A 16,093-nucleotide genomic window follows, 5' to 3' on the forward strand; every position below is an offset into this window, starting at 1 on the left:
CTATATTCCTGATGGAGCACCAGCGCCAGGAAGGGCTGAGAGCCTCAGCTGCCCTCCAGGTAGCAGCACACAGTTCAAGGTGAAAGGTCTGTGCACAGAGCTGAGAGCTGGCTGTGAGCCAACTCAAACCATGACCGGATAGAAATTTTGGCTCTTGTTCAAATAAGCGGATTCCTAAAGAGTGGTTTCACTTTCACACTGGGGTACAGCAAAAAACGTGATTTACTGGAATTACCCCCCTGCCCCTGTTCAAGGGGAAGCCGCACCCAGTTCAGAGGGCTACATAAAGAGGGGCTGTGCTGGGCTTCTCCCATGGCAGGAGCTGCGGGGCACGCAGGGAGAAGGTAGGGCCCTGGGGATGAGCTGTGGGGCCGGGAGCAGCAGGCAGCGGGATCTTGTGGGTCTCGTGCCTCCTGTTGCTGGTGTTGGGGCACGGCTGGGGAGATGGCAGGGCAGGAGAAGAGGGGTGCGAGGGCAGCGGGCGGGCGGTGTGTGCTCCTCCGTGGGCTGCAGGAAGCCGCCTTTGCTGGCAGCCGCTTTGGGGGAGCTCGGGGGAGCCGTGTGCGCTGCGGGGCTGAGCTGGGAGGGGGCCGGGCTCAGAGGTGGGGCCGGATGGCTGCGCTGCCCTGAAGGCAGGAGCGATGGGACTGCTGCTGGGGGTTCCTGGCCCCCGAGCCGCTCCTTGGGGAGCAGGGCAGCTCCGTGCTGATGAGGGGCAGGCACGGCACATCCTGCTCTGTCCCCAAGCCCAGGGGCTCAGTTCTTCCTCTTCCTCCCCGTGCAGGGAGGGTGGGATTCTCCTCTCTTACAGTCCAAGCGCCAGCACCCAGAGCGCTCTGGTCCCTGGGACAGCCCCACAGAGGTAGCAGTGTTCCCAGAGCCCCTTTCCGTGGGGCAGGGCTGGGGAAAACACTCTCGGGGGGCTGTTCCCATGAAACGGGGCGCAGGCATTGCCATGGCAGGTTCTGCTGCCAGCCTTGCTGCTTCCCGTGTTTGCTTCCAATGAGGAGCTCGATCTCGAGTTACGCTCTTAATGTGCTCAGTGCCTCTCTGCGGGCACTGACACTGTCGCATCCAGCTTTTTCCCTGTTCCTGCAGCAATGGGAAGCGGTTGCAGCAGGGACTGCCAAGGGTGCCTGGGGGCAGGTTCAGGGTGTGGCCGGGCTGGATTTAATGTTGTGCAGGGCAGCCCCCGACCCCTGAGACTAAGCAAGCGCTGGAAGTGCTCTGGTAGGAGAGAATTTGGGAGGGGACAGGGCTGGGACAGGTGGCTCAAGTGGACAAGCTCCAGCAGTGACCCTGAACCAGCAGCTCCCATGCTGAGTAGCTGTCCTGCACTGAGGCTCTGCTGGCCAGGGAGCAGCTGGACATGTGCCCAAAGAAAACAATTGGTGTTGGAAGTCCCTCCTGTGCTCTGCCAGCACGCACAGCTTTCCTGTGCTGCTGAACTGCCCTTATCTCGAGCCAGTGGCTTTTCCTGCTTCTGCTGTCCCCCTCCTGTCCCCATCCCGCTGGTGGGAGCACACGAGCTGCAGGTGGGGCTCAGTGCCTGCTGGGATCCAAGCCCAGCGCTGCTTCTCCCCCCTCTCCAGGGCCCTGAGCTTCCCCCAGCAGCAGCTGTGTGATGTGGGCAGTGGTGGGATGGGACCCGTGCTGCCCCACTGTCACTGCAGTTCCCCTGGCTCTGCCCCCCTACCGTCATGTTGCTAATGATGCTTTTCTCATTAATGAATATTGTCTTGGTTTGAAACACAGGCATCTGCCAAGGAGAGGCGGGGCCTCCCTTCGAATTACTATAATTTAGAAAAATTAAAGGGCTTTCAGGCAGAGGTGTGGGGAATAGGAATAACAGTTCTTTACTAGTATGTATAACAAAGGCAAACAAACAACAACTACAGCAATAATAACAACAGAACCAGGAACCTCGAGGGGCTTTGTTTCACAAAGCCCAGGGCAGTCCAATTTCTTAGGACTCCGAGAGCACCAAGCTGGAATGGTGGAAAATCCCGGGTGAATGAGATATGTCAGAAGCTCCGCCGTGTCCTGGCAGGGCAGGGGGTGCAGGGCTACGGCGTAGCAAAAAGGCCTCAAGGCAGTGCCGAGGAAACGGCGGCGGTGGGGGGACAGGGCTGGCCCAGCAGGGCAGGAGGAGGCAAGCTCAGCGTTCCGGGGCTCACGGGCAGATGGTGGTAGATTTTCTCAGGACTAGACCCGGTGGGGACAGCGAACTCTTACTGCACTAAGCAGCAGCCTGGCTGTCCTGTCTCCGAAGGCCGCGGAGAGCAAGAGAGACAAGCTGCCCCCAGCCCTCTCCTTATCTCTCTCTCCTTATCTCTCCCTCCCTACCCTTTTGGGCCACCTCTTTGATTTGGTAAAGCACCCTTAAGCACCCAGCACTCAGTCTCCTAGTAACTTATGGGGTGGGGAAACATTCTTTAGAGTAAAAAAAAAAAGAACAAACCCAACCCCCCAACAAATATATATAAAGTTGGGGTTGAAGGTTCATCTCGGGGTCAACTTTGACTCAGGGCCTGTTGTTCTGGCCTCAGTCAGGGCCTGCTCTTCAGGCCTTAGTACTTCAGAAGGGACACACAGGGATCCTGGGAGAGGCAGGACCGAAACCTTTACTGAAACATAAAAAAATCAGGTTGACTGGCTGTCCCTGATCAGCTCTGTGAGTTAATGTGTTGTAATAAATGATCAGCCAATTTCATCAAAAAAGAAATTTTTTGAAAAATTGCGATATAAAAGTCCAAGAAAGCCACAAGCAAAATGCAGTGTCGAGCCCGGAATCGGCACTGGGTGAAGCTCAGATTCGGTCTCTACCGCACCAAATCCTCCTCCATTCACAAATTCTGCCTCGGCAGGGTCCGTTTTTATACAGTTTTTTGGCTGGACAGTGGGTTGCCTCATTCTTTTGTCCCTCATGTTTTTCTTGCATATTCATGTAGCCTCTTTTCCTCGCTGCCGGCCTGCTGAACTTCCTTTCTGGGAAGGGATGAGCACTTGATTTCATTTACGGGAACCAGGTATTGGGATGCACATCCTTGATGTTGCAGATAAGATACATATCGGGTGTTGATCACTGGGTCGTTGTTGGATCCATCTTAGGAGGAGACCCATCTCCTCTGGGCGCCACCCATCTTTCTGTTGCAAATGGGTTGCTTCCATTGTTCCTGGCAGGGGCGACACAATTCCTGGACATCTTTTATTTCTTAAACATAAATTACTTTATACCATGTATCATAAACCCACGAATTAATTCCATAACATATATAACATGTGTTATAAAAGGAAATTCAGTGTGGCAAGAAGGACTTTTCCCTCCTAAAACCTGTGCTGGTTGTGACCCATGATTGACTTGTCCTTCAAGGATTTTGCAATTAAAAGTGACCCAGCACCTTTCAGAGATGTTTCCCAGGGTGTAGTGGTTTGAAAGTACAACAAATGAGAGGCTCCAAGTCAGAGATACAATTTAATAGGAAAAAAAGAAAGTAAAATAAAAGAGATGCAATAATACAAAAGACCACTGACAGAGTCAGAATACAACCTGAGCGGAGTGATGGAAGCAGTCCAGATGAGGTGGTCTTCCTGAAGCAGTGATCCTGTAGAAAGGTCTGGTAGCTCGGGTCCTCTGGGAATCCAGTGGGTAAGCGCCCCTCTGGTGTTCAGAGTCTCAGCTTATATCCAGGCTGGAATGCTTGGTTCCTCCCTCTGGGCGGAGCATCTCACAATGGGATGGTGAGTCATGTGATAAGGCCTGATGGGCCCATTAACAGGAGGTAGTCCAGGTGGGGGTTATCTGTGAGCTGTGTAGCAAAGGTGCTGATGGGCCCATTAACAGAAGATAAGCCAGAGTGGAGGAGGCAGGGAGCACTGCCTCACCTGGTTTCAACAGTTCATGAAGATGGTGATAGAATACACTTCAACCAAGGACACAGGGGCCCTCTGTAAGTCACCCCTGAGCAGCCTGAAGTCTGCTCCCCTCAAGGCCAGGGTTGAAGGTTTGCTGGCACTTTTCCTCCTGTCACTAGACATTTTGAGCTCAATGGCTCCGTGGTGGCTTTGGCCCAGATGGCCACCAATGGGCACTTGGCTGACAAGACCCTCTGTGCTAACGAGCAGCAGATCAGAGGGCACCTCTCTGAGTAGGCTCCCAAAGTCTCCAGTGTCTCCTGGTGGGCCAGCAGGATGTCCCAGGCACAGGTGTGGACAGGGACAAGGTGGATTTCCCCCCTGCACTGGGCTGGGCCCCCTGAGCGTGCCAGGAAGCAGCTCCTGGCAAGAGGCGTGAGTGGGGCGAGGGAGGGGCTGCTCTGGCAGCTGGAGCAGGAGCACAGCTCAGAGCCCGTGTGGCCGTGCCGGGCGTGGGGGGAGTGTGTCTGGGGAGTGTGGGGTGCCCGTGGGGGGAGCGTGTGAGCAACAGGCACATCCAGTGTGCTGGGAATGGGACCCTGGCTCTTGTGCCATCCCAGGCTGGGCTCCAGCAGCCGGCTGGGAGCAATCCCCAGGGCTGCAGCTGCTGCAGAGCCTCTGCCAGGAGGCTGGGGCCTCTGACAGCACCTTAGGGAAAGTCTCTTTTCTTCCTCCACAGACATGGCTTCACAGGAGGACACACGAGAGGGGGATGCAAAGGCACAGCTCCTGGCAGAGGCATTTCAGAAGGAAGGACTGGATGCTGGATACTGGCTGCCCAAAGCTTCACAGATCCTGGGAATCAAGTGCAGAGAAGCCCTGCAACATCTGGAATATAGAGACTACCTCAAACTGGAGTGTGAAGTACAGCACCCCTGGGAAAAAAAGGCACTCCAGAAACTCCTGAAAATAACAGATGACAAAAGAACCGCTAAAGAGGTGCAGAAGGAGCACTTGGAGAAGACAAAGCAGAGACAAGAAGTGGCCAAACAAGCCCTGAAGGATCTAAAAGAAATGCTCAACAGCCGCAGCCACAGCCAGGATGCTGTGAGGGAGAAAGCAGAGACTCTGTGGCAAGCCATGGAGATTCCCAAGGAGTTCTGGCCACCACCAGAGAAACCCTTGGCAGATATGCTGGAGGGCATCCAGAAGCAACTGGAGCAGCAGGAGTTGTCAGCAGGCAGGAGGGAGAATATTCCTGACACAAAGGTGCTGAGATGGGCGTCAGGGGGACTGGCCCTGCAGGGCATCTACAGAACCAGCAGACCTGAAGATGTGCTGGCAAAGCGAGATCAGCTCCTCAGGGTTCCTGAGGGATTCCAGCTCACCAGTCCAGAGCAAGGATCACTGCTTGAGAGGAAGGAGTTCTCATCCTCTGCAGCAGAATCCACTTTCACCAAGTCCATGGAGCAGCTGGGGTTCAGCATGAGCGTTTCTGCCAAAGCCTCATTCTTGGGGATTAATCTAGGATCGGGTGTGGATCAGAGCACCTCCTCACAGTCCCAGGACACCCACCAGTCCCGCTCTGAGCAGAGCTACTTTTGCACCACCATGTACCAGTACATCCCTCTGGCTTCCTGCTACTTCCAAAGGCATCAGCTTCTCCTCTCGGATGTGGCTCTGCAGGAGCTGCAAGACATGGAGCAGCTCTTGAGCTTCACTCAGGAAGACAAGGCCCCCCTGCTGGATAGGTGTGAGAGGTTCTTCAGCAGGTTTGGGTCCCACGTAAACCAAGGTCCGCTCCACTTTGGGGGGATATTCTGGTGGAAGGTGTCCATGGAAGGATTCCGAGCTGAGCAGCGGGAAGAGATGAAAAAACAAACGACTGAAGCACTGAACAGCCTTGTCAGGAAGAGTTATGGTTGCTTCCTGGCAAGTGCTGCAGGGGCCCTGGATGTTCCCATATCCAGCTCAAAGACTTGTGTCTTGGGGCGAGCTGGAGAGAGTTCCCATACAGCAATTCAACTCTCCATGATGTACACAGGGCGTCCACCAGACACAGCTTCTCTTCCTCAGCGGAAAACGGGGCTCGTGTCTGATAACACAAGGTGGTGCGTTATCGACCGTGGCTTTGAGCTGATCCCAGTGTGGGATGTCATCCGGTACAATCACAGAGGGGATTTCAAGTCCGTGGGTCAGATGAGCAGAGCCCTCATGGCTGCATACAAAGAGCTGACAAATCAGAGTGTAGGCACCATTTTTGGGAAGGAAATAGATATTGCAGGGCAAGAGGCCAGAGATTTCTTGGGGACAGTGAAGACCTGGGAGGTGGCAGTGGATGAAAGGAAGCTGCAAAGGCTGATGGAGCTAAAAGATCATCTGAATGCAAAAACCAGGAACCCCAGTGTGTGGATCAACGTGTGCCTGTCGGACAAAGCCCTGCAGAACTTCCTGGTGAACACCGTGCGGAGCTGCCAGGAGTCACCTCCAGAAAACACCAGCTCTATCAAGGTAATGTTGAGAAGCCTTCTGGATCCTCACATCTACTCTGTCAAGGACTTCCCTGAGGCTTCCTTCATTATCAAATGGATCTTCCAGACTGAGCATGCACTTCCCAGACCTCTCGAAGTCTCTGAGCTTAGAGAGCTCATCCAAACACTGAAGCAAATGAAGGAGCACATCCATGCTGTCACCTACGCACCAGGAAGCTCTGCTTCTGCCATTCATGAAGCAAAGATAGAAGCCACCCTGACCAGCAGCCTCGCCGTTTATTCCTTCCTCCAGTCTCTCCAGGAACAGGCTCAGAAGGACATGGAACTGTTGGTGCTCTTGATTGCCACCAGCACAGGGTACCAGGTGGAAAGCAGCACTTTCCAGTGCCTCCTTGGACACCCAGAAATTCAGTACATGGCCAAGGAAATGGAAGCAGCACTTGAGGAGTACGTGAACCTGAAGGAGCAAGATGCCGACAGAGCTGAGGCCTTCCTTCTGCTGACGGGTCTGACTGTGACACCCGAAAGGCAAGAGCTGTCCCCTGAGCAGAAGAGGGAGCGTTTAGATTTCATGGAAGATCACATGAAAGGCTTGTGGTCCCCACGGATAAAGAATCTCCTCCAAAACCACAGTGGAGATGAGGACTGGGAGAGGCTGGAACGGGACTTGCATTCCTTGATCGGTGGGTGCTTGGATGACAAATGGGATCAACAGAGGATGCAGAACATAGTCAGTGACCTGGAAGACACTTTTCAAACACCTGAGCCACCCCGTCAATCCAAGTCCAAGTCAGACAGCAGCCAATCCAAACCAAATGAAGCCATTGCAAACCAGGCGTTCCTCCAGTTGCTCAAGCGCCTTGGACTCGAAAGTCACTATCCAAGAAAAATGGGGATGGGAGATTTCCACACCATCTGCAAGACATCTCTGCAGGACAGTCAGCCCAGCAAGGACACAGAACTGCCATTATACTACTTGCAAAAGCTGTTAACCGTGGATTATGGGGTGAGGTACCTGACTTGCAGGGATGACAGCAACCCAAAACTTGCACCCCTGCCACAAACTAAAGCAATAGAGCACCAACAGTCAGACTCCTTTGAACAGTTTTTGAATGATTCGGAGGAAGCAGCCCCTGAACATGCAAACAGGGAGGGCCCTGTGCACCCCATGGACCTGCAGATGGCCATTTTCCATTGTGCTGATGACTTCCTGAGACAGACCCTTGCAACCAAGCTGGCCTTCTGTCAACTGGCGCTGCCTCTGCTGGTGCCCAACCCGTGCACCTCAGACATCGAGTTCCTGCTCTACGCCCTCAGCCAAATCCAAAGGAGCTGGAAAGAGGCGGGGAAGTCAGGAAAGCAGGCCGGAACAAGGAATTACAACAACAAACCCATCATTCAGGCCCAGACACCCATCGTGTCCTTCATCCGCATTGGCAGCTCGGCCTCCTCTTCCAAGTCTCAGCTGCTGAACGCTCTGCTGAGCAGACGCAAACATGACACTTTCTTCCACCGCCACTGCAGGGGCAGCACCAGAGAGCATTTGCTGATGGAAGGGGTGGTGGAGATCGCCTGGTACTGCCCCCGCGGGAGCCCCGATGACACCTTTGAGTGCTGCGTGGCTTTCTGTAACCTGCATGGAGACGCCAGGGATCACGGAGCACAGCTGCAGTTCCTGCAGGAGATATCTGCTGTCAACGTAGCTCTTGTGTCTGATTTGGAGCACATGGACAGTTGGGGGAAAGAGCTTCTGCAGGGCTTGTGGCAGTCACAAAGGCCTTTGGTTTGTCTTCTCACGGAAAAGGAGAATGTTGCAGCTGGACAAGCCAGCAAAAACATAAAAATAGGGATCAAGAACAGAAATGAAGCAGAACTGATGGACCAGCTGTCCAAAATTATCAGGGATGTCCTAGAATTAGGGTCTAATGAATGTTTCAGCCTGGACACCTGCGTGGACAAAGCCCGCCAGCGTGGATTCACTGTGGATGCAGATCAACCGGCATGTTTGACAGCCAAAGCAAAGGCCAAGGAGCTGGTGGACCTTCTGAAGAAAGAGAAGCTGTCTGAGATCAAATCCCAGCTGCTGCCGCTTCAAGGAAAACTGTGGTACCAGTGGTGCAAAAAGGACAAAGAGCTCACTCGCTTGCAGGAGAAGAGGAACAAGAGCATTGAGCATCATCGCAGCCAAATTGAGTATGAGAAGAAAGCAATACGAGAAAAGCAACTTGATCAAGCTTTTCCTCTCAACCCACTGATGAAATCATTCCTCAGCTTTCTCCAGGCCCAGCCAGCAGCTACCAAGAAATACTTCCTGCAGTGGATGAAAGTCTTTATGGATGAGCTGTCTTGTGACCGACTTGAAGAACTGAGGAGAGACTATCACAAGGTATGGTCTGAAATCCGGACTGGAAAGAAAAGCAAGGAAAAAACCAGTGTGAATGCTCAGTGTCTGAGACACTTGGATGCCCTCTCTGATGAAATCAGTGATTCATCCATTGGCCTGGAGCACCTTCTGAGAGAGGTAGGACAAATTTATGAAGCTCTGGATTCAATGAAGACAAAGAGTTACAATTTTGTCAAACTGCCAGAAATCGCAGCAGAGCTGATGGTTTCAGGGTATCCTGTGGAGCTGATGGATGGGGACGCTTCTTACCTGCCCTTGCGCTGGGTGGGAGCAATCTTTGACAGCTTAATTGAGAGGCTGGGGGACAAACGAGTGTTTGTGCTCTCCGTGCTGGGCATCCAGAGCACGGGCAAGTCCACCCTGCTGAATGCCATGTTTGGTCTGCAGTTCAACGTCAGCGCGGGGAGATGCACCCGCGGAGCCTTTATGCAGCTGATCCCAGTGGGCGAGGAGCTGCAGCAAGACTTGGGCTTTGATTTTGTGCTGGTGGTTGACACAGAGGGACTTCGTGCCATCGAGATGGCCAATAAACAGTCCCTGAACCATGACAACGAGCTGGCCACCTTTGTCATTGGTGTTGGAAACTTGACTGTGATCAATATCTTTGGAGAAAATCCGTCGGAAATGCAAGATGTTCTCCAGATCGCTGTGCAGGCTTTCCTGAGGATGAAGAAAGTCAATCTTTCCCCAGGCTGCCTCTTTGTCCACCAAAATGTGGGAGAAGTAACTGCCAAGGAGAAGAACATGGAAGGACAAAGGCGTTTGCAGGAAAAGCTGGATGAAATGACGGTGGTAGCTGCTCAGCAGGAATTCTGTGACATCTCCTCCTTCAGCGATGTCATTGGCTTTGATGTGAAGACCCACATTCACTACTTTGCTCACCTGTGGGAAGGAAACCCCCCAATGGCACCACCCAACCCCACCTACAGCCATAACGTCCAGCAACTCAAGAGGAAAATCCTCCAGGCTGCCCAGAAGCAGTCACAGCGCAGCATTTTGAGGTTCTCGAGCCTGAAAGATCGGATTGGTGACCTTTGGAATGCTTTGCTGAATGAAAACTTTGTTTTCAGCTTCAAGAATTCCCTGAAGGATGCCGCGTACAGGAAACTGGAAAGTGCCTTTAGTCAGTGGACCTGGAGGCTGAGGAGTCACATCTTAGATGTACAGATGAGACTGGACAACAAAATTCAGAATGGGGACTTACAAAATGTGACCAGAGAACAGCTTGAAGGGCTGGTGCAAGAGACAAGTGATGCCATTGCTAGAGAAGTGGAAAAGTATTTCAGGGAAGACAACGACCATGAGATACTGGTGCAGTGGAAATCAAGCACAGAGCTGAAGCTGAAAGAACTAAAAGAGACTCTTCTTCATGAAACGAAAAAGAAATGTGAGAATCTTCTTGAGCTACAGAAGGAGCAGAGGAAACTGGATGCAAGGAAGTTGCAATATGAAGATGAGCTCCTGAGAAGGAGTAGGGAGCTGGCTGTGACTGTGAAAGGGAAGAGCCTCAGTGAGAGAGAACTGAGAGACAACTTTACTCTTCTCTGGAACAAGTGGATTGCCGAAGTGGCCCGTGCTACTTGTCCTCCAGAACGGGTGAATATCGATGCAGAAATCGAAGATGTCCTTCTAGAGCACTTTAAGGAGCCAGGTTTCCATGAACGGATCAGATCATTTCCCCAACACAGAGGGGAAAGATTTTTTTTTGACATGGAGAAACACATCATAAAAACAAAGTATTCTGGTGACATCCCAGATCCCTCGAGCATATCCAGTGCTGATGTGATCAACTTGCAGCACATCACAGACAACATCACAGCAAGTGTGAACGCAAACATTGATAAGAAGGAACAGGAGAAACGCGATTACAGTCGAAGTTTTATCTATGAAATACTCAATGAAGTACAGGAAGGTGTGAACTCTATTCCCAGCGATGCAAAATGTACTTTTAACAGAGAGTACAGCATAGAGTTGTCTCTGTACCTGTGCAAAATGGCAGCAGAGAGGTTTAAAGCCATGCGTGAAGCATTCCAAAAGGCAAATGACCCAGTCCTGTACCTGAGCAGCAAGAGAGAAAATTTCTTCCAATGTTTCCAGATTTCCTGCCAAGGAGCCACTTCGATCACAACTTTTGCTGGTTTCCTTTGTGACAAGATTGAACCAGCTCTTCGCCGGGCAGTCTATGAGAGGACGGCTAAAGACATTGCTGAGGACATGAAGGGCAAATTCCCAGATTTCAGGGGCAGCAGAGCCACTCTCGAAGTTTCCATCCTGAGATACCTGGCGGAACAAGAAGATTTTGAGTATTTCAAGCAGTACCTTATGTTCCCAAAAGAGTTTTTTCAGAGTTACATTGAGACACGAGTGAAGAGTCACTGTTTAGATGAGAGTGGGAGACTGAAGAAGTTTTTATCTTCCTCCCTTTATCTTCTCTATGGAAACATCCAGTCAGCTGTTTCTTTATCAACCCTAACTGTCAAAGACAGAAAGGACAGAGAAGACAAAGTCTCTCTTTGGCTGGATGAATTTTGCAGGGAACTGAGAGAGGTGATCAGCTTGCCCAGAAGTGACCTGAAGGGCATCGAGCACCAGGAGGTCACAGACATTGAATTCCTGAGCAGTGCCTTGGCAGACAATCTGCGTAACCTGAGGGACAGGCTCATGACAGAATTTGCTGGTGCTGACATGAGCTCGTTTTCAACACAGCCTCACACCATCCTGGCAGAGCAGTTTGTCGGGTGCTGGGAACAGTGTCCCTTTTGTGGGGCTGTCTGCACGAACACCATGCAGGGACATGATGGAGACCATCAGCTGGTCTTCCATCACCTACGAGCTTTTGTGGGAGCCAAGTGGAGTGAGACGGACCACCTGGTCATTGATATTTGTTCCAGCCTTGTTGCAAGTGATGGCTTTTTCAAAGTTGGTGACAGTGAATTGATCCCATACATGGCATACCGTGATGCTGAACCTCCTTTTTCCACTTGGAAAATTCTTCCAGATTCATCCATGCAGGTGTACTGGAAATGGTTTGTGTCTCATTTCACAACAGAGCTGGAAGCTTTGTACAATGGGAAATTTCACGGCAAAGGAGAAATCCCTGAGGCATGGCGGAGAATCACCAAGCAGGAAGCATTGTCCGAGCTGGACAGGTGTTAGGCCACATCCATGGGAAGGAAGAACCACAGTGGCTTTGCAGTTTAGGAGAACTTTGTACCAGGCTCTCCACAAAATGCAGTTCCAATGATGATGCTCTCAAGCCCAGTGAAGACAATGGTATCCAATTGCTCCCAAATTTGGTGAAAGAAAGCACGTTACTGTGGCCGTCACCAAGAAACTCCCTCACTTCATGATACAGCCAGAATCATCTTGCGTTCTTGCCATAAACATTTCCCTCTGCTTTGTCCTAGAGCCAAACCAAAACCCCCTCCTTCGGGCAATGGGCCTCGTGGCCAAGCCTGGGCCCAAGGGCCAGGGCCAGGGCAAAGGCAGCAATCCAAGCACCCCCTGGATCAGCTGCTGTGGGACAAGAATGGACAGTGCCCCAAAGGCAGTTTTCCTGCAGCAAGGAGGTGTCCTGCTCAGAGAAAGGGCTGCAGGACCTGAGGCCAGCTCCATGCTGGTTGCAAGCTGGGCTGCTTGGCTTTTGGGCATCATCCTTCCCTCCCTCATTGCAGCCTCCTGGATCAACTGAGGCCGTTCTCCCAGCAGGAGCTGTTGTTCCTCCAGGTACAGGAAAGCAGTGACATGACTGCCCGGGGGCTCAGACAGTGCTTTCACTCCCTGTCTCTGAGGTGCTGTGTCTCTGTCCCAGGCAGCTGCTCCTGCTCAGGTGCGTGGGGCTGCTGCCCTTCCCTCCAGCCCTCAGCCCTGGCAGGAGCTGCTCCTGCCCTTGGCCCCTCTGCTGAGCAAAAGCCTTTGGAATGCCCCATGGGGAGAATCCTGTCTGCCAGCACCTTGTGCAGCAGCCCTGGGGGCAGTGCTGGTGCTGTCCAGGCAGGCTGGTGGCGCCGGAGCCGTGCTCTGGAGAAGGTGGCACCAGCTGGCTCTGCCCTGGGAGCTGTGGGGGCTTTTGCTGTGCAGGTGCTGCAACCCTGCTGGCAATGTGAGGGCCAAGCCCTCGTGGAGAGCTGGCTGAAGGGCTGCTCCAGCCTCATCCCCTGCAGGCTCTGCTGATACAGGAGTTGATTTGGACTGTGCTGCTGTGTCTCCTTTGTGTTCAGGGCAGCCACAGCTGGGGGTGACTGGAGCTCTGTGTGCTGCAGTCAGGCAGGGGACAGGGGGTGGCACTGGGTGAATTACTAAGGCCTGAACAACAGTCCCTGCCTGAGGCCTGAACTTCAGGGCCTGAGCCCTAAGTTGACCTAATGCCATATATGTTTCCACCTAATGTTATATCTATCCGCTTATTAGGGAAATATTATTAGCCATAGTATAAATGTATCTGCTTAATAATAAGGCATCATCAGCAATATGATCTATGAATGTACTCATTAGGGAAACATGTATTTACCTCTCCATATTTAGAAATCAGACAAGACCACGAAATCCAATATCTGGCGTTTTTTGGGACTGTAGGATCAAAGACCGACTCCCTTGGTCCCCCCTTGAGCCCCGGCCAGGCTTTGGGAGGAACCCAAGAGGAGAATGAAACCAGATGTTCCTGCACTAGAAGTGATGTCACCTTGTTCATTGAACAATATAAGAACAGGACACTCTCACCATGAAGTCAGAAGCCTCGTTGCCTGCAGGTGGACACACCACAGTAATTCCCAGTTACCGAGGGGGGCTCTCCAGCCCTTTGCTGTGACAGGGGCTCCACAGCTGATCTGGAGGATGGTCAAGTCTTGGGGTAACTGGTGATGTATCTTTCTTAATCACTGTATGCAATCTTTGTAGTAATGATTATGTGCATTGCTGAGCTCATCCTTTTGTGATTCTTGGCAGTTTGGCATTACAGTAAATGACACTTATTCCCTAAGTTGGTGCCTGTTTCATTTGTGCTGACCCTGCTGAGTGGCAAAGCACTGGGCAAGGGTCTGGGAGATGGGCTGTGGCAGCAGAGGCTCTGCTCCATTCAGGGTCTCTGCTCCAGGAGGAGTTTCACTCTCTGCAGGGCCAGCAGAGAGGGCAGGGAGCCCCAAAGCACAACATCCAGGGAAACCAATGTCAGTGGCAGGTGCCAAGGGAGGCAGCGCTGGGAACCAAGGCTGGCCTGCCACACACACAGAGGGCTGAGAAGGTTGATCCCAGCCAGGTTCTGTGCTCTGGAGCTGCTCAGCTGGGAACCTGTGGGAAAAAAGGGGAACAGGCCCAAACTCTGCCCAGCCCAGCCCTGGCCAAGCAGAGCCAGAGGCAGTGACAGGAGCCAGAGCTGGGCCGTGTGAGCGTGTGCTGCAAGGGCTAAGTGCCAGGGACTGGGGACAGCTGGGCTGGGAGGGGATTTGGGCTGGATCCCCCAGCCACACTGGGAGTGGAGGTGCCCCTGGCCGTGGTGTCACCCCCTGGGCTGTGTGGGGAATGCCCCAGTGCAGCCACTGGAGTGAGTGGGAGAACCCAGTGACGCAACTGGGTGCAGTGGAGAGGACCCAGTGCAGCAAGGGGGGATGGCCTCAGGCCTGGGCTGGGGTATCAGGAGGCTGCAGGGTCCCTCACCTGTGCCAGCTGTCCCAGCTCCCTCTGCAGTACAGCCAGACTGTTCCCTGCACCTTTCCCTGTCGCTGCCAGGACCCCTTGGCCAAAGTCTCCCTCGCTGGGATCATCTGGCACCTCTTTCCTTGCAGGCCCTGCTGTGGGGAGGAGCACAAACAGCTTAAAGGTCTTCTCCAACCTCAACAATTCTTGGATGCGGTGCCTTCCAGTGACACCGGGATGCAGCAGCTCTCCCAGGCTGCACCAGTTTGGACTAAGGGTGCGGTGACCCTGTGTAACAGCCAGAACATTTACATGTAAGGGGCTAAATTGAGGTGCCTTTACTCTGGCTTGGCACACAGGAGAAATACTGACCAAACATTCTCAAGAGGTCAAAATTACCCAGAACTTTGGTGGCAAAAGATAGAAAATTCAGGAATTTGATCAACCTTTTCCAGTCTCTGACACCCTGCAGGGTCCCAAGGAGAGCTGCTGGTGTTGGGATGTGACTGTAAGGCGGAGCAGGAACTCTCCAGTGGGGTCTGTCTGCTGCACATGCTGGGAAAGACAGAGCTGATGAAGGAGGGGGACAGGGCTGGGGTGTAGAGTATAAATTGTTAGAAAGTTGATACAAAGTTCCAGTGTTATAAGTTAATGAAGATAATGAGATGTTGTTTGAATGAGTTGTTGTGTAGATTCCCTTACCGTCGGGTATGGCCCCCACTGCTCCCCTCTCCTCCAAGATAATGAACCACCCGAGATCATGAGGAGGAGGGTGCCATCATCTAGTATGGAAATGTCAGATTCCCACGGGACTTAGGGGAGACGGAATTCTTCTAGTGGAGACCCCTAAAAACAACGAGAGCCATGATCCCCCGTGCAGGTAAAGAGCTGAAGTAACACTTCGAACCAGAAGGGACATCGGACGACATCAAAGCTCTAGTCAGGATCCCTCGCCTTCGTCACCCTGACCACAGTGAACCAGGAGTGGCATGGGGACCCTGAACCTGAAATTACTAGGTGAATGCCAGGGGATTTTAGTGAGGAGAGAAGACTCAGATCTGCCAGATGACAGACCTGGCATCCTCCTCCACACCATATTGGGAGCAGTAGTGGTGTACATACACCCTCCAGGCCCCCTTCTCAGACTGTTCACAATAAAGCTGAAATCACTAAACAGCTGGGCTCCTAGCATTCACGATAGGGGTGTCTGCATGGGAGGAGCTGGGATGGGGACGGAAGGGCGGGTGGGGGGCTCTGAGAAGACCAGTATTGCTCTTAACTTCCCTCCCTCCTTTTGCTCTCTTCCTCCTCCCCTTCTTTTCTCTCCCTCCCCAGAGAAGCTGTTGCTGCCCCATTCCTGGAAGTGTCCAAGGCCAGGCTGAACGGGATTTGGAACAACTGGGGACAGTGGAAGGTGTCCCTGCCGATGGCAGGGGGTGGAACTGGATGGGCTTTAGGGTCTCTTCCCACAGGGAATCCATGAGGACTTAGGGAGATGAGAATGGTACAGGGATAACTTTGAGCTCTTTGTGGTACCTAAACGAGATCCAAGAGAGACGGAGAGAGACTTCTTAGCAGGTCTGGAGTGCCAGGACACGGAGAATCGCTGCACGCTGACCCGGGGCAGGGCCAGATGTGTTTTCGGGGCTCTTTTTTCGCGCTTTTCTCGCTCCCCTCATGCGTGGGGCCCTCCCGGCCGCCAGGCGGCGCC

At 52.8% G+C, this 16,093-nt stretch overlaps 1 pseudogene; it reads left to right on the forward strand.

Annotated features, from left to right (window-relative positions):
• The first annotated feature begins 267 nt into the window (after positions 1 to 267).
• Positions 268 to 13,729, forward strand: LOC136287423 (interferon-induced very large GTPase 1-like; annotated as a pseudogene).
• The last annotated feature ends 2,364 nt before the right edge of the window (positions 13,730 to 16,093 follow it).

The sequence above is a fragment of the Chamaea fasciata genome, unplaced genomic scaffold (genome assembly GCF_029207755.1).
Source record: "Chamaea fasciata isolate MVZ Bird 193981 ecotype frontalis unplaced genomic scaffold, bChaFas1.0.hap1 SCAF_3, whole genome shotgun sequence".
Lineage (NCBI taxonomy): Eukaryota > Metazoa > Chordata > Aves > Passeriformes > Sylviidae > Chamaea > Chamaea fasciata.